The sequence below is a fragment of the Diabrotica virgifera genome, chromosome 4 (genome assembly GCF_917563875.1).
Source record: "Diabrotica virgifera virgifera chromosome 4, PGI_DIABVI_V3a".
In the NCBI taxonomy this organism is placed as follows: domain Eukaryota; kingdom Metazoa; phylum Arthropoda; class Insecta; order Coleoptera; family Chrysomelidae; genus Diabrotica; species Diabrotica virgifera.
The window spans coordinates 2,576,483-2,590,364 of NC_065446.1; positions in this window are offsets into that span (position 1 = coordinate 2,576,483).

A 13,882-nucleotide genomic window follows, 5' to 3' on the forward strand; every position below is an offset into this window, starting at 1 on the left:
GAATTACTGCTTCCCTAATTATTTGAGATCAAAAATCTTGGGAAACTATTTTTAAGGACAGAAATCTGCATTAAAACACTTGCAAATTGTTCAACGAATTAAATACATTCCAAAATTTTGCAAAATACAATACATTTGCCAGAAAACCTATTATTAGTAAAATCTTTAGATATTAGACTTCCAAAAATCATACAAACAAGCTGAATTTAAAGAATGTTAATTTTAGGACGACCCCAAAAAAGATGCAAAAAAGTTTGCCACGCCTATACCTTTTAATTAGAGGGCCCTATTGACTATCGATAAAAACCAAAATGCATTTTAAAGGTTAAAAGGCCAGTTTTCGTATATTCGTATCCAATTTTTGCATTTTTTCGCAAATGAAGTCAGTTTCAATACAGCTGTTATAAACAAAAACTACACGATTTTTGCCATTTTTTGCGATTCTTATGGGGGCTTTTATGAGGAAGCCCGGGGGTAGAAGTGACAAACTTTTTTGCATCTTTTTGGGATTCCAAAATTGATATTCTCAGCAAAATTTAGCTTATTCGTATCATTTTTAGAGATCAAATCTCTCACGATTTGACTAACAATACTCTGGCAAATAATATATTATATTTTTTGCAAAATTTTGAACTGTGTTTAATTTGTAGAAAAAAAATTAACATTTGTTTTTATAGGGCAGTCAATGATGGTATTTGGCTCCGAATTCCATCCTACTTCATCGATTTACTTTATATTTTCATAGTAGGTAGGGAATAGCTCAAGAAACAAAGTCTACCCTATGCCGATGTGTGCTTTTATCTTGGGGGTGGTTCCCACCCCTTCTCGAGGATGAAAAATGTTTTGGTTAAAATAGCCACGGAAGAGGCTAGAGAACCTAATTTTAAGCAAAAACTATTCTATAATAATTTTTTGAAAACTCAAAATTTTTGAGTTATACGTGGTTGAAAATTGGCCATATTCATTGAAAAATGACACCTTTTCGGACGGATTTTTGCGAATACCTTAAAAACTATGCATCTAACAAAAAAACTATATAAAGTATTTCTGTAGGTTATAAAAAAACAAAGAGATTCGTTCCTTCATAAATGTTCTAGTTAAAATAGAGGGATGTGGTAGGTAAGAAGAGTTTGTTTTTTTGCTGCATGCTAAAATCGGTGTATTCAACTTGAAATAACAGAAAAACTCTCGATTTTAGGTGTATAACGATACTAATAACTTTTGTAGTGCTTGAAAATACCTTTAAAATGATCACTACTAAATGTCGATTACGTTCAAACTAAGCGAGATATTCTGCAAAAAAGTTGATGACTAATGCATTTTAAGAAGAAATGAGAAGTATATTTAACCCCTCGTCCACCAGAATTTAAATACATCGTTTTTCTTCTACAATACTTTTTATTATAGTGTTATTTCTATGTTCAAAAAGGTGGACTGGATTAAAATGAATGGTTTTTGAAAAAAAATAAGATAAAATTATAGAGCGCATTTTTAAATTTCCCTAAAAATCTTCCTTTTCCTCCATGTAACTCAAAAAAGATAAGAGATACGAAAAAAAAGATACTACACAAAAATATAGGGCTTTTTGAGATAAAAATTTCCTTTTTACTTTTCATTACTGTAACTCTTATCATTTTCAAGTTACATGGAGAAAAGGGAAGATTTTTAAGAAAATTTAAAAATGCTCTCTATAATTTGATCTTTTTTCAAAAACCACTCATTTTAAACCCATCCAACTTTTTAAACATAGAAATAACACTATAATGAAAGGTATTGTGGAAGGAAAACGATGCATTTACATTTTGGTGGATGGGGGTTAAAATTACTTCTCATTTTTTCTTAAAATACATTAGTTATCAATTTTGTTTGCAGCATATCTCGCTTAGTTTTAATGTAATGGACCTTTAGTATAGCTCATTTTAAAGGTCTTTTCAAGCACTACAAAAGGTACTAGAAGCATTATATACCTAAAATCGACCGTCTCTCTGTTATTTCAAGTTGAATACACCAATTTGAGAATGTACCAAAAAAACAAACTATTTTCACCTACCATACCTCTTTTTGTATTATAACTAGAACATTCATGAAGGCAAGTGTCTCTATGTTTTTTTATAACCTACAAAAATGTTTAATATAGTTTTTTTAGTTAGATGCATAGTTTTTAAGGTATTTATATACGAATATCTCAAAAAGTATTGAGTTTTCAAAAAAAAATTGTAGAACAGTTTTTGCTTAGAATTAGGTTCTCTAGCGAATTCCGTGGTAATTTTAACCAAAAAATTTTCAGCCCCTAAGAAGGGATGAGAACCACCCCCAAAATAAAAGCACACATCGGCATAGGGTAGACTTTGAATTAGGAGACAAGTAGAGGCTAGGCCCAAAATTTCATTAAAATTCATGCAATAGGATAGAATTTGGAGGTAATATCCTATTCTTACTCGCATTGACTGGCGTATTAATAGATATTTCAGTTCTGTACATACTTTGGATGTAAAATAATTAGGGAAGCAGGAATTCTACAATTTAGAGTTTCCCACTGAGTTTCCTATGCCCCGTTTGCATATTTACAGATACTACGGCACCAGAGCAGAGTGCTGAAATCGGTTATAGTCCAGGGCCCATCTGTTTTGAGATGGACGTTGAGAGGTGACTCAAATTTTTTTGCAGAAGTTGCTTGAGAATAACTCAAATAATAATATTTGAGTTATCCTCCCACTCAAAATGGTCCGTAACATTGTTTAAATAATCAAAATGTCAAAATATGAAGGAAAAATTCGAATTTTTTCTTGGTTTTTTGATTATATCTTTAAAAGTATTCATTTCCGAGAAAAGATGTACTGACATAAAAGTTGCGTAATTAAATTTCCTACAATATAAAATTGGTTAAAAATTTAAAAAATAGTCACCCTTGTTGAAAAATAGCAATAATTGCGAAAATCCATACAAAAACAAGTATTCGCAGTTTACGTTTTTCAACCATTCATGCTACACTTAGGACCTTAATATTTCACCCAAAAAAACTTAATGATACAGTAAAACAATACTGTAAATTTCATTAAGATCGGTTCAATTAATTTTGCAAAATAAATTTTGCAATCCAGCTTTCGCAAAAAAAATTCATTTTTTCAAAATGTTACAGGACTGAAAATAAAGCAGATAGCAAGTTGAAATTTTTTTTTTTGCTTATAGAAGTGTACTGTACCTTTCATTTTAAATTTGCAAAATTAAAATCGATTAACTATCACGGCGTCAGGAATTTTTTTAAATAAACATTAATTATTGGTGCTACGCGCAGAACAGCGGTGTTCGATTCACACAAGTTGATTTCCACCAAAATTTCTTCCAATCTTTATCTAATATATTATTTTCTTACTCTATATTTTGTTGTATTTTAAAATTTTAATTCCACAAAAATCAAACTAATTTTATTATTGTTTGTGAAATATTGTTTAAACAATTGCATATGTTTAAAAATAATAAACTTTTATTCTCTAAGTTAAAATATATGAACAAAGAAAGTTTTTGCTAAAAAAGTGTTATTTCAAAGGATAGAGTATGTGTTTTTATTTTGCAATAAACAAATTTATTTATTTATATCGAAATGTAATAAAAATTAAAATGTATCAATCATTATCAAAGGTCATTGGAATGACCAATCAGAGCAAACTATCCGCTGTCCTGCGCGTAGCACCAATAATTAATGTTTATTTAAAAAAATTCCTGACGCCGTGGTAGTTAATCGATTTTAATTTTGCAAAATTGCAAATAAAAGGTACAGTACACTTCTATATGTAAAAAATAATTCGACTTGCTATCTGCTTTAGTTTCAGTTCTGTAACATTTTGAAAAAATGAATTTTTTTTGCGAAAGCTGGATTGCAAAATTTATTTTGCAAAATTTGTTGAACTGATCTTATTGAAATTTACAGTATTGATTTACTGTATCATAAAGTTTTTCTGGGTGAAATATGAAGGTGCTAAGTGTAGCATAAATGGTTGAAAAACGTACGTAAAATGCGAATACTTATTTTTGTATGACTTTTTCGCAATTATTGCTATTTTGTAACAAGGGTGACTATTTTTTTAATATTTAAGCAATTCTATATTATAGCAAATTTAATTACGCAACTTTTATGTCAATACAACTTTTCTCGAAAATGAATACCTTTGAAGTTATAATCAAAAAACGAAGAAAAAAATCGAATTTTTCCTTCATTTTTTGATATTTTGATTATTTAAACAATGTTCCGGACCTTTTTGAGAGGGAGGATAAATCAAATATTATTATTTAAGTTATTTTCAAGCAATTTCTGCAAAAAAATTTGAGTCACCTCCCAACGTCCAAATGTACCAATATTTTTACAGATGCGCCCTGGTCTATTAGCCTTTGAAACACACTATTACGCTACACACCCTCTTTGATTTAGGCACCTATTAAATTATAAGACATCTATTAAATTATGTTGTCTAAGTTTTTATTGCAATTAATATTATTGTAAGTATTGTATATTTCAATTTTTTGCTTGAAAAACAGGAATAGAAATGTCGAAACTGAAATAAACCTAGCATACTTTAGAATGTGTTTTTTGACCCTAACCCGAGAAACAAATAAAACAAAAATTATAAAAAAAACGCCAATGAATAAAAAACAAATAAATATTTTGTATCTTTATTTATTTATAAGTACAGATAATATAATTAATCGTAGGTACACAGTGCGTCCATAAAGTAACGCATAAATTCATTATTAGCTAAATAAACAACATTATTAGAAATAACCGAAACAGTTCGATTTTTAATTTTAATTTATGATTTTTTGGCATATATATCATACTAGTGACGTCATCCGTCTGGACGTGATGACGTAATCGATGATGTTTTCAATAAGAATAGGGATCGTGTGATAGCTCGTTTGAAAGGTAATTCAATTCTCTATTTAGTAATAGAAATATTAACATAATTATTTATACAGGGTGTCCAAAAAAATTTTTTTTATTAAATTAATTGACAAAAAAGTGCGTAGTTTATTTAATTCAAAATACATTTTACTGCTGTCAGAAAACAGAAATAAAATGTTTATTACAAATTTAAACATTACTTTTTGCTTAAATTCAATGTTTAAGCTGTCACTCACCTGCCCCGTGACAGTTTGGACATTTAATTTAAGCGAGAAGCAATGTTTATTCGTCAAATAAAATTTTATTTCTGTTTTATGACAGGAGAAAAATGTATTTTGAATTAAATAAATTACGCACATTCGTCTATTTCTGTCAATTAATTTAATATAAAAAAATTTTGGACACCATGTTTAAATAATTATGTTAATGTTTATATTATTGAATAGAGAATTAAATTGCCTTTCAAATGAGCTAGCACACGATCCCTATTATCGTTAAAAAAATCATCGATTACGTCATCACGTCCAGATGGATGACGTCACTAGTATAATATATATGCCAAAAAATCATAAATTAAAATTAAAAATCGACCTGTTTCGGTCATTTCTAATAATGTTGTTTATTTAGCTAATAATGAATTTATGCCATACTTTATATATGGACGCACTGTATATGAGTAATTATATCGGTACTTCTAAATAAATAAAAATAAAAAATATATGTATTTCTTTTTTATTCATTGGCGATTGTTTATAATTTTTGTTTTATTTGTTTCTCGGGTTAGGTTCAATAAACACATTCTTAAGTATGCTGTATGCTAGGTTTATTCCAGTTTGGACATTTCTATTAAAAATTTCGACATTTCTATATAAAAAAAATAAAAGTAAAGCAACAAAATGTACCTATGTATCTATAAAAATAATATTGTAGTACTTATATTAAGTAATAAGAAATTTATGACTATGAATCTGCAATCAATCACAAACAAGTCTGAAATTTAAAAAAAAGACATTTCTATTCCTGTTTTTCAAGCAATAAGTTGAAATATACATATGTATACAATACTTACAATAATATTAATTGCAATAAAAACTGTTGCAAAACACCATAATTTAATAGATGTTTTATAATTTAATAGGTGCCGAAATCAATAAGGGTTCTTACTTCTTACACAGTCTTTTAGGGTTTGATTTGATATTTTTCGTAAGATCTGACTTTTATTTCTGCTGTTTCCTGCAGTCTTTTTATCTGCTCTTGTTTCCGCTGTGTACGTCATTATCGATGTTATTGTTGATAATATGTTACTAGCCAAACCCGATTTTAGGACAAACTAGTTTGCCCTAAGCGAGTTAGGATAAACTAGTATGGCCTAGGCCAAACTAGTTTGTCCTATCGCGCGTGGGCCAAACTAGTTTGTCCTAGGCCAAACTAGTTTATCCTGATATAAATACACACACTTTAGCCAAACTAGTTTTGCCTAGGCCAAACTAGTTTATCCTGATATAATAAAGAATCACACTTCAGGATAAACTAGTACGGCCTAGTCTAAACCAATTTAGCCGAGTCGAAAGTAATTTAGCGAACATGTAAGGACTTTTACATGCGCGAAATTACCAAATCACGTCCCAACAGGGATAGTAAAAAAAATTATACATTGATAAATTGTATCGTATGATACATCGAATGAAGATATTGATATATGCTATAAATCAATATATTCTTGTATAATTAAATAATATAAAAAATAATAAATAAAAGGATGGGGTTTTCTCCAAAAATTAAAAGACAAGATACATTTACGAATAAAATCGAGTACGAATTAATATTATTTTCAGGAATTTTGAAAAAATGTAACACGTTGCATTATCCACTTCCGTTTGTTCGTCCATCCGTCCGTCCGTCTGTCTGTCTGTCCGTGAAGTCAACTCCTCCGTCATTATACCAGGTATAGAATGACAAATGAGGTGTCAAATGAAAGCTTATATTCCAAGGATGGTACTAAAGGTGAGAAATTTGCCCTAGTCTGTCTGTCCGTCCGACCGCGAATATAACTCAATATTATTGTTTGTTTGTTACGAATAAATTATAATTTTAATAAAAATGATTCTTTTTCCAAGATCAAAGTATTTTATTCAATTTATTATTTATATGTATTAAGCCGTACTAGTTCACTACTTTCTTCTTCTTGGCTTTTTCCCATTATGAGTTGGCCGTTTTCGTCTTCCATATTACTCTATTCTCCCAGTCGCCACCTCTGAGGTCTCTATCTATCATAGCATTTCCTATGTAAGTATTCCATCTCACAGCAGGTGTTCCTCCCGCGGGTCCCAGTCCAGTAATCTTTTCGGCCACCTGTACTCCGGCATTCTTTGTACATGCCCTTACCATTTCAGGGCTCTACTTTTACTACCACAACTTTTTTGTAATTGAGCATTCTACTTCTATTCTGTTTCATATTTCCTCTGTTCTTATTCTATCCTACCTGGTAATTTGTAGACACCTTCTCATAAACTCCAATTCAACTGTTCGTATTTTATTTCGTATTATTGTTATCACTGGCCATTCTTCCGCTCTTGCATGCTAATATTCAGCACCATGCCCTGAATATACCTTTTCTTTAGTTAGAGTGTTCTTGCATATCACTCCATGGAGTGCTTTCGTGGCTTGGTTTCCCTGTACTATTTTCATCTCTATATCTTTTATACAAGTGCCATCTCGGTTTATAATTTACCCTAAATACTTAAAAGTATTACAACTCTTAATAGTATCTTCTAAACTTACGTTTAAATCAGGAACCAATCTGTAATCAATTATGTACTTTCGACTAGATTAAATTGGTTTAGCCTAGGCTAAACTAGTTTACCCTGATATAAAAACATACACTTCAGGATAAACTAGTTTGGCCTGAAGTGTGCGTCTTTATATCAGGATAAACTAGTTTGGCCTAGGCTAAACCAGTTTGGCCTGAAGTGTGTGTATTTATATCCGGATAAACTAGTTTGGCCTAGGCCAAACTAGTTTATCCTATCGCGCGTAGGCCAAACTTCTTTGGCCTAGGCTAAACTAGTTTGTCCTGAAATCGGGTTTGGCCGGTAACATATATATCCTTGTTTTCATTTCCGCTGTGAGGTATTCTTTCTCCAGATTGTGCTGTTGAGATATCCTGCTGCTCATGTTCACTAGTTTTTGTACTTCTTCTTCCACTTTTCCGTAGCTTTTAGAAATTGTGTATGTCTGTACTCACATATAGCAGTGAAGTGATTTCTGGAGAAGAGCAGCAGGCAAAGTTTTTTTTCTCTGACTGTTTGTAAGGTTTGTCTATAAAATTGTAAAAATTTCAATGACAATAAAGCATATTTATTTATTTCTATTCTATTTGTTTTATTATGAAATGGTTAATGTAAATGCAAATTTATAAAGCAATGAAAATGTGTTTAAATGTCCTATAAATAAACATTTTAATATGATTGACATTTTTAATTTAATAAATAGGAAAAATATGTAGGAGTACATTTGAACTTCGAACGATATACTATAATTATTGCTACTCGTACCTAATTCTGAAAACTATTAGCAGTATTATTCTACCTACATAAATATTTAAATATTTAATTTAAATCAACATTTTGAGTTGAGTTAGAAAAAAAAAGGTACGGGTGCGTAAATGTAAATTTGTAACTAACAGTTCAACATTATACAGGGTGTCCCGAAAAGATTGGTCATAAATTATACCACACATTCTGGAGTCAAAAATAGTTCGATTGAACCTAACTTACCTTAGTACAAATGTGCTCATAAAAAAAGTTACAGCTCTTTGAAGTTACAAAATTAAAATCGATTTTTTTCAATACATCGAAAACTATTAAAGATTTTTTATTGAAAATGGACAATGGACATGTATCATTCTTATGGCAGGATAATCTTAAAACAAAATTATAGTAAAATTTGTCCACCCCATAAAAAAATTATGGGGGTTTTGATCCCTTAAACCCCCCAAACTTTCGTGTACGTTCCAATTAATTCATTATTGTGGTACCATTAGTTAAACATAACGTTTCTAAAACTTTTTTGCCTCTTAGTATTTTTTCGATAAGCGAGTTTTTATCGAGATGCGGCTTCTTTTTTAATATATTTACATAAAAATTGTATGGGAGTTTTGTTCCTTTAAACCCCCAAATGTTTGTGTACGTTCCAATTAAACTATTATTGTGGTACCATTAGGTAAACACAGTGTTTTTAAAACTTTCTTGCCTCTTAGTCTTTTTTTGATAAGTCACCTTTTATCGGGATGTGGCTTCTTTTTCAAAATATACCTAAAAATGTAAATTATAATTACATTTTCAGATTATTAACAGGTCTCTATAATCGTACTTAACCATACACAAATATGTGGTGGATTCGATAAATATTCAAAATATCTCGATAAACACTGGCTTATCGAAAAAGTCCTAAGAGGCAAAAATGTTTTAAAAACAGTGTGTTTAACTAATAGTGACACAATAATAAGTAAATTGGAACGTACACAAAAGTTTTGAGGGTTTAAGGGAACAAAACCCCCATAAAATTTTCATTGGGTACACAAATTTCACTTTAATTTTTATTTAAGATGCTGCTGCCATAATAATGCCACATGTCCATTTTCAATGAAAAATCTCTAGGAGTTTTCGACATATGAAAAAAAATTGATTTTTATTTTGTAACTTCAAAGGGCTGTAACTTTTTTTGTGTGCACTATTGTATATATGTAAGTGGGGTTTAATCAACCTATTTTTGACACCAGAATCTGTGGTATAATTTATGACCAATCTTTTCGGGACACCCTGTATAATAAATCTATTGATTTGCTTTCTCCTATTTTCGTCGTCTCTACGTGATTATATATTGTAAAATCCGGAGATATGGGATGCAGCCAGAAAGCAGTTTATTAGCGAAAAGTCTTAGATTTAAAATATTATTTATTATATTTTTATTTCAATTACTCTAATTGTTTAAAAAGTAGTAAACTTTGTATCTGGGGCTTTTCGTTGTTTTCCTCGTAATACGAGAGATGTCGCTAGATTGCGTCTCAAAAGGTGGGTTCATTGCATCGCGATGGTTTGCCTTAAAAGAGGCAGAATGTTTATATTCCCTTCAGAGTTGTGACTGCATAAACTTCACTGATGATGCATAAGGATGCTGAAATAGTTGCTATATGGAGATGGTAGTCCAACTCTGAATCGAATATAAACAAAACCTGCCTTGAACCCTTTTTTAAATCTATTGATCTTCACAAATCACCTACGATAAAAAAAAATCTCATCGTCATCATCAACTAATTCAGCCAATCGCCTCCCTATAGTCTCTTCCATCCAATGTTCTCTACACTGGGCCGCTTGAACTCAGTTTCCCTCTACACTTTTCCCGTCGTCTTTCTATCTAGCCGTCAGTTATCGTCCTCGGCTTCTTCCTCTGTTTCTGGGTCTCCATTCTATGAGTAGCGATTGTAGCGATTTCAACTATTGTAGTAATTTATTTAAAAATAACGAGACTCCAGCAGAAAATCTACGGTCCTCCGTCTACCTTAGAGAACCTATTGTCTTATTGTCTGAAGCAAAAGATGAAATTAAATCGCTAAAGAGACATAAATCCCAAGGAATTGACACAATATCAGCAGATATGCTGCAGTCACTAGGTGACAAAGGGTTACATATCATCCATTCTACCTATGGCGTTGTTTTTAATTCGGGAAAATGTCCATCTTATTGGTGTACCTCAATTTGGAGGTCTGATGAGTAGACAACAATAGACTACAATGGGCAGCGTACCCAGTGGCGTAACAAACTCCGTCGCCCCCCGCAGAATTTGAAATGGGGCCCCTTTTAACCCGGGAGCAGTCGCGCCGTTAGAAAAAATCCAACTTTTTATCCTTTTTCGTGAAAACTTGATGAAAAATTTTGCAACATAACTTTCCACTCGTAAGTGCCTCGAAGAAGATTGTAGTAATGCGTGGATTTTTTTAATTTCTTTTTAATTCCTTTTTTATTTCGCAATTAAAAACTATGTTTAAATATGCAATTATATCATTCCAGTTGAAATATTGTGAACTATAAAGGTACTTAACTTTTGAGAGAAATTCATATTTTTCGAAATACCTCGTATAAAGTTGGTAAAATGTGATATATTACTATTGAATCTTCGTTTGAGATAAAGCAGAGCTTTTTATAAAGAATCTTATAAGAATTGAGGCGTTCTTTGCAAAAACCCCAGTAGTCCTTTTTTTCCGAAAATGGACTTATGCCATCTATGGATTGAAGGACTAATTACCTACGTTCCTTGCGTAAGAAACTTCCATTAAAGTTACAGTAGTCCAAAATATAAGCGACAAAAGTATAGGCGATTCCGCATAAACCCCATATGTCAAGCGCAATTCCCTTTGTTAATGACTATTGGTGTTTTTGCGGGAAACTTTATCGCTTGGCTGTCAGTAGGTTTTTATAGGTTAAAGTTCCTTCGAATAGTTGTGTTGTGTGATTTTATAAGTAAACACCATTTTTCGTTCATTTTTTATTTTGGTTTATTACTATAAATATCGTTTTTCTTATAAATTAATGAAAAATTCCTGCAAAAACCCCATATGTCAAATGAATAAATGTCCTTCATAAATAAACAAAAGGAAAAAATAATGTTATTTATATTGTAAACTGTGTGTACTCATCAAAATAATAAATCACTAATTTGAGAATTTCCGTAAACTTAATAGGGTTCAATTAAATAACTTTTTTTCAAATATCTCCGATGTTGTAAAAAATGACATATGGGGTTTTTGCAAAGAACGCCTCAATTTTATAAAGATTTTTTTCGTAAAATTAAAAAATTAATAATAAAATAGTTTTTATAATTGTAATAAAATGATGTTGGTTATCGGTATTTTGAGAAAAATTTGCAAACATTAATTTTTTATTTACAAGGATGTAATTACATATTAAAATTGAAATCGTATATTATGAAATATAAAAGTTCTTGAGTTAAATTCTTTGTTAAGTTCTTGAACTTTATTCTTGAGTTAAATTCCTATTTTTTGACTTACCTCGTATAAAATTGATAAGCTTTGATATCTAATGGTTGTATTTTGTATCTCAGATTTAAGACCATACAGAGCATTTCATGAAGAATAACTTTTTTCGTAAAATTGATAATAAAAATGTTTTCCACCTACCTCTACCGAAAGTATACTTTTCCAGACCTGATTGTAGGGAGCAAAGTTGTACTTTTCCTCCCTAGGGAGGAAAATATTTTTCCTCCCTAGGGAGGAAAAGTAAAAGTGACGTCATGGTATTTCATTCATGAGATATAACTTATTGACGCCCTGTACAATATCTATTTTCTATTACGTAAGTATCTATACATTTTAACGTTTATTTAAAAACACTTTGTATTTTGCAGAATGGTAAAAACCGGTAAATTGTTATTCTGATTTAACAATGTTTACATTAATAATGTGACTTATATTTGACAGTTGACACTTATATTGTACCTACTTGTTAGTTTTAGTTCTAATAAATTTTGTTGGTTAGTTACATAAATAAATTAAGTAAAAATGAAAAAATGACTTGCTATTTGAGGAAGGTGGAAAAACCATATGTATAACATGGGAGTAAAGTGACTTTTCCTCCCTTGAATGATTACTGCCCTCCGCTACGCGTCAGGCAGTAAACTTCATTCTCGGGAGGAAAAGTAGCACTTTCCTCCCTTGTTATACAAATAGCTATTTCCATATGGTTCGAAGCCACGCAGACATACTGTATAAGTGCTCAAAAAATTTATTTTAAATTTTTAAATTGTAATGTCTGACAGGGCCGTAGCTACCATTGGGGCAACCGGAGCAGGCCCCAGGGTCCCCAGCCAAGGGGCCCCGCGGTTGTAACCGCGTTATACTGCCTATTATAGGCAATATAACGCGATTAAAAACCTACATTATAGCCGAAGAATGTAATTAACATTATATGTAGTATATTATTTTATAAAAACAGAAAAGATGTTATATTGACGGTAACTATTTGCAAAATTATTTAGCTTAAAATAATGTGATTTCAAATTTTTTTTGTGATGGTCAACTAAAATAACAATATGTAGGTAGGTATAGGAAACTTCAGTCATGGAATACATTAAAATGCGTTTTCAAGTGGTTAAACATCAATTTTCCCGGACCCCTTTTCCCAGGCCCCCTACCGGGGGCCCCAGATCACGTTTGCCCCGGGGCACCTAACATCGTACTTATGGCCCTGATTTAATGTCATATTCGAATTCAGAATAATCAAAAAGCAAATATAAACATTTTTGAACAAATTAAAATGATGAATTCACCGATATTTTTTAAAATTATTTATACAAAACAGTTTTATTGTTTAAACAATTAATAAACAATTAGAAGCTAAATCTGTGAGTAGAACTTTTTACTTTAAGATAGAATATGTAGGTATATAAACTATCAAAAAATGTTTTAGAAAAATATAAGCTTGTTTGATTTTTTCCGAAACAATGCAAGTTTTTCTACATTGACTCCCCTAAACCGTAAGTGTTATAATTTTCTTATCTTACCGTTTATCTGTTGAGAGATTGTCCAATGATTACACAAGAAAGGTGGTCAATAATTATTGTTAAATAAATGCGTACCAAACTGATGCAACTATAACCGTAAAACAACAGAAACATAAATAACATTCAATATAAACAACCAATATGAAACTACTGGCGATAATATTGTATTGAAATACTAAACGTAGGTAAAGAATAAAGAGAAGACCCATTTCTAGATTTAAAAATATTGTTCTTAAATTCGACAAATTGCAATTCTCAAATCTTTCAATGTCACGTACAAAGCATTATAGTTTATTGTCGTTACCATAAAATTTCGGTAGGCCGGAAGGGATTAAGTTTCTAGATATTATGAGAAGATTCACTTCGCAAACACGTCTATTTAGAAATTTACGTTTTTAATTTTAAAGA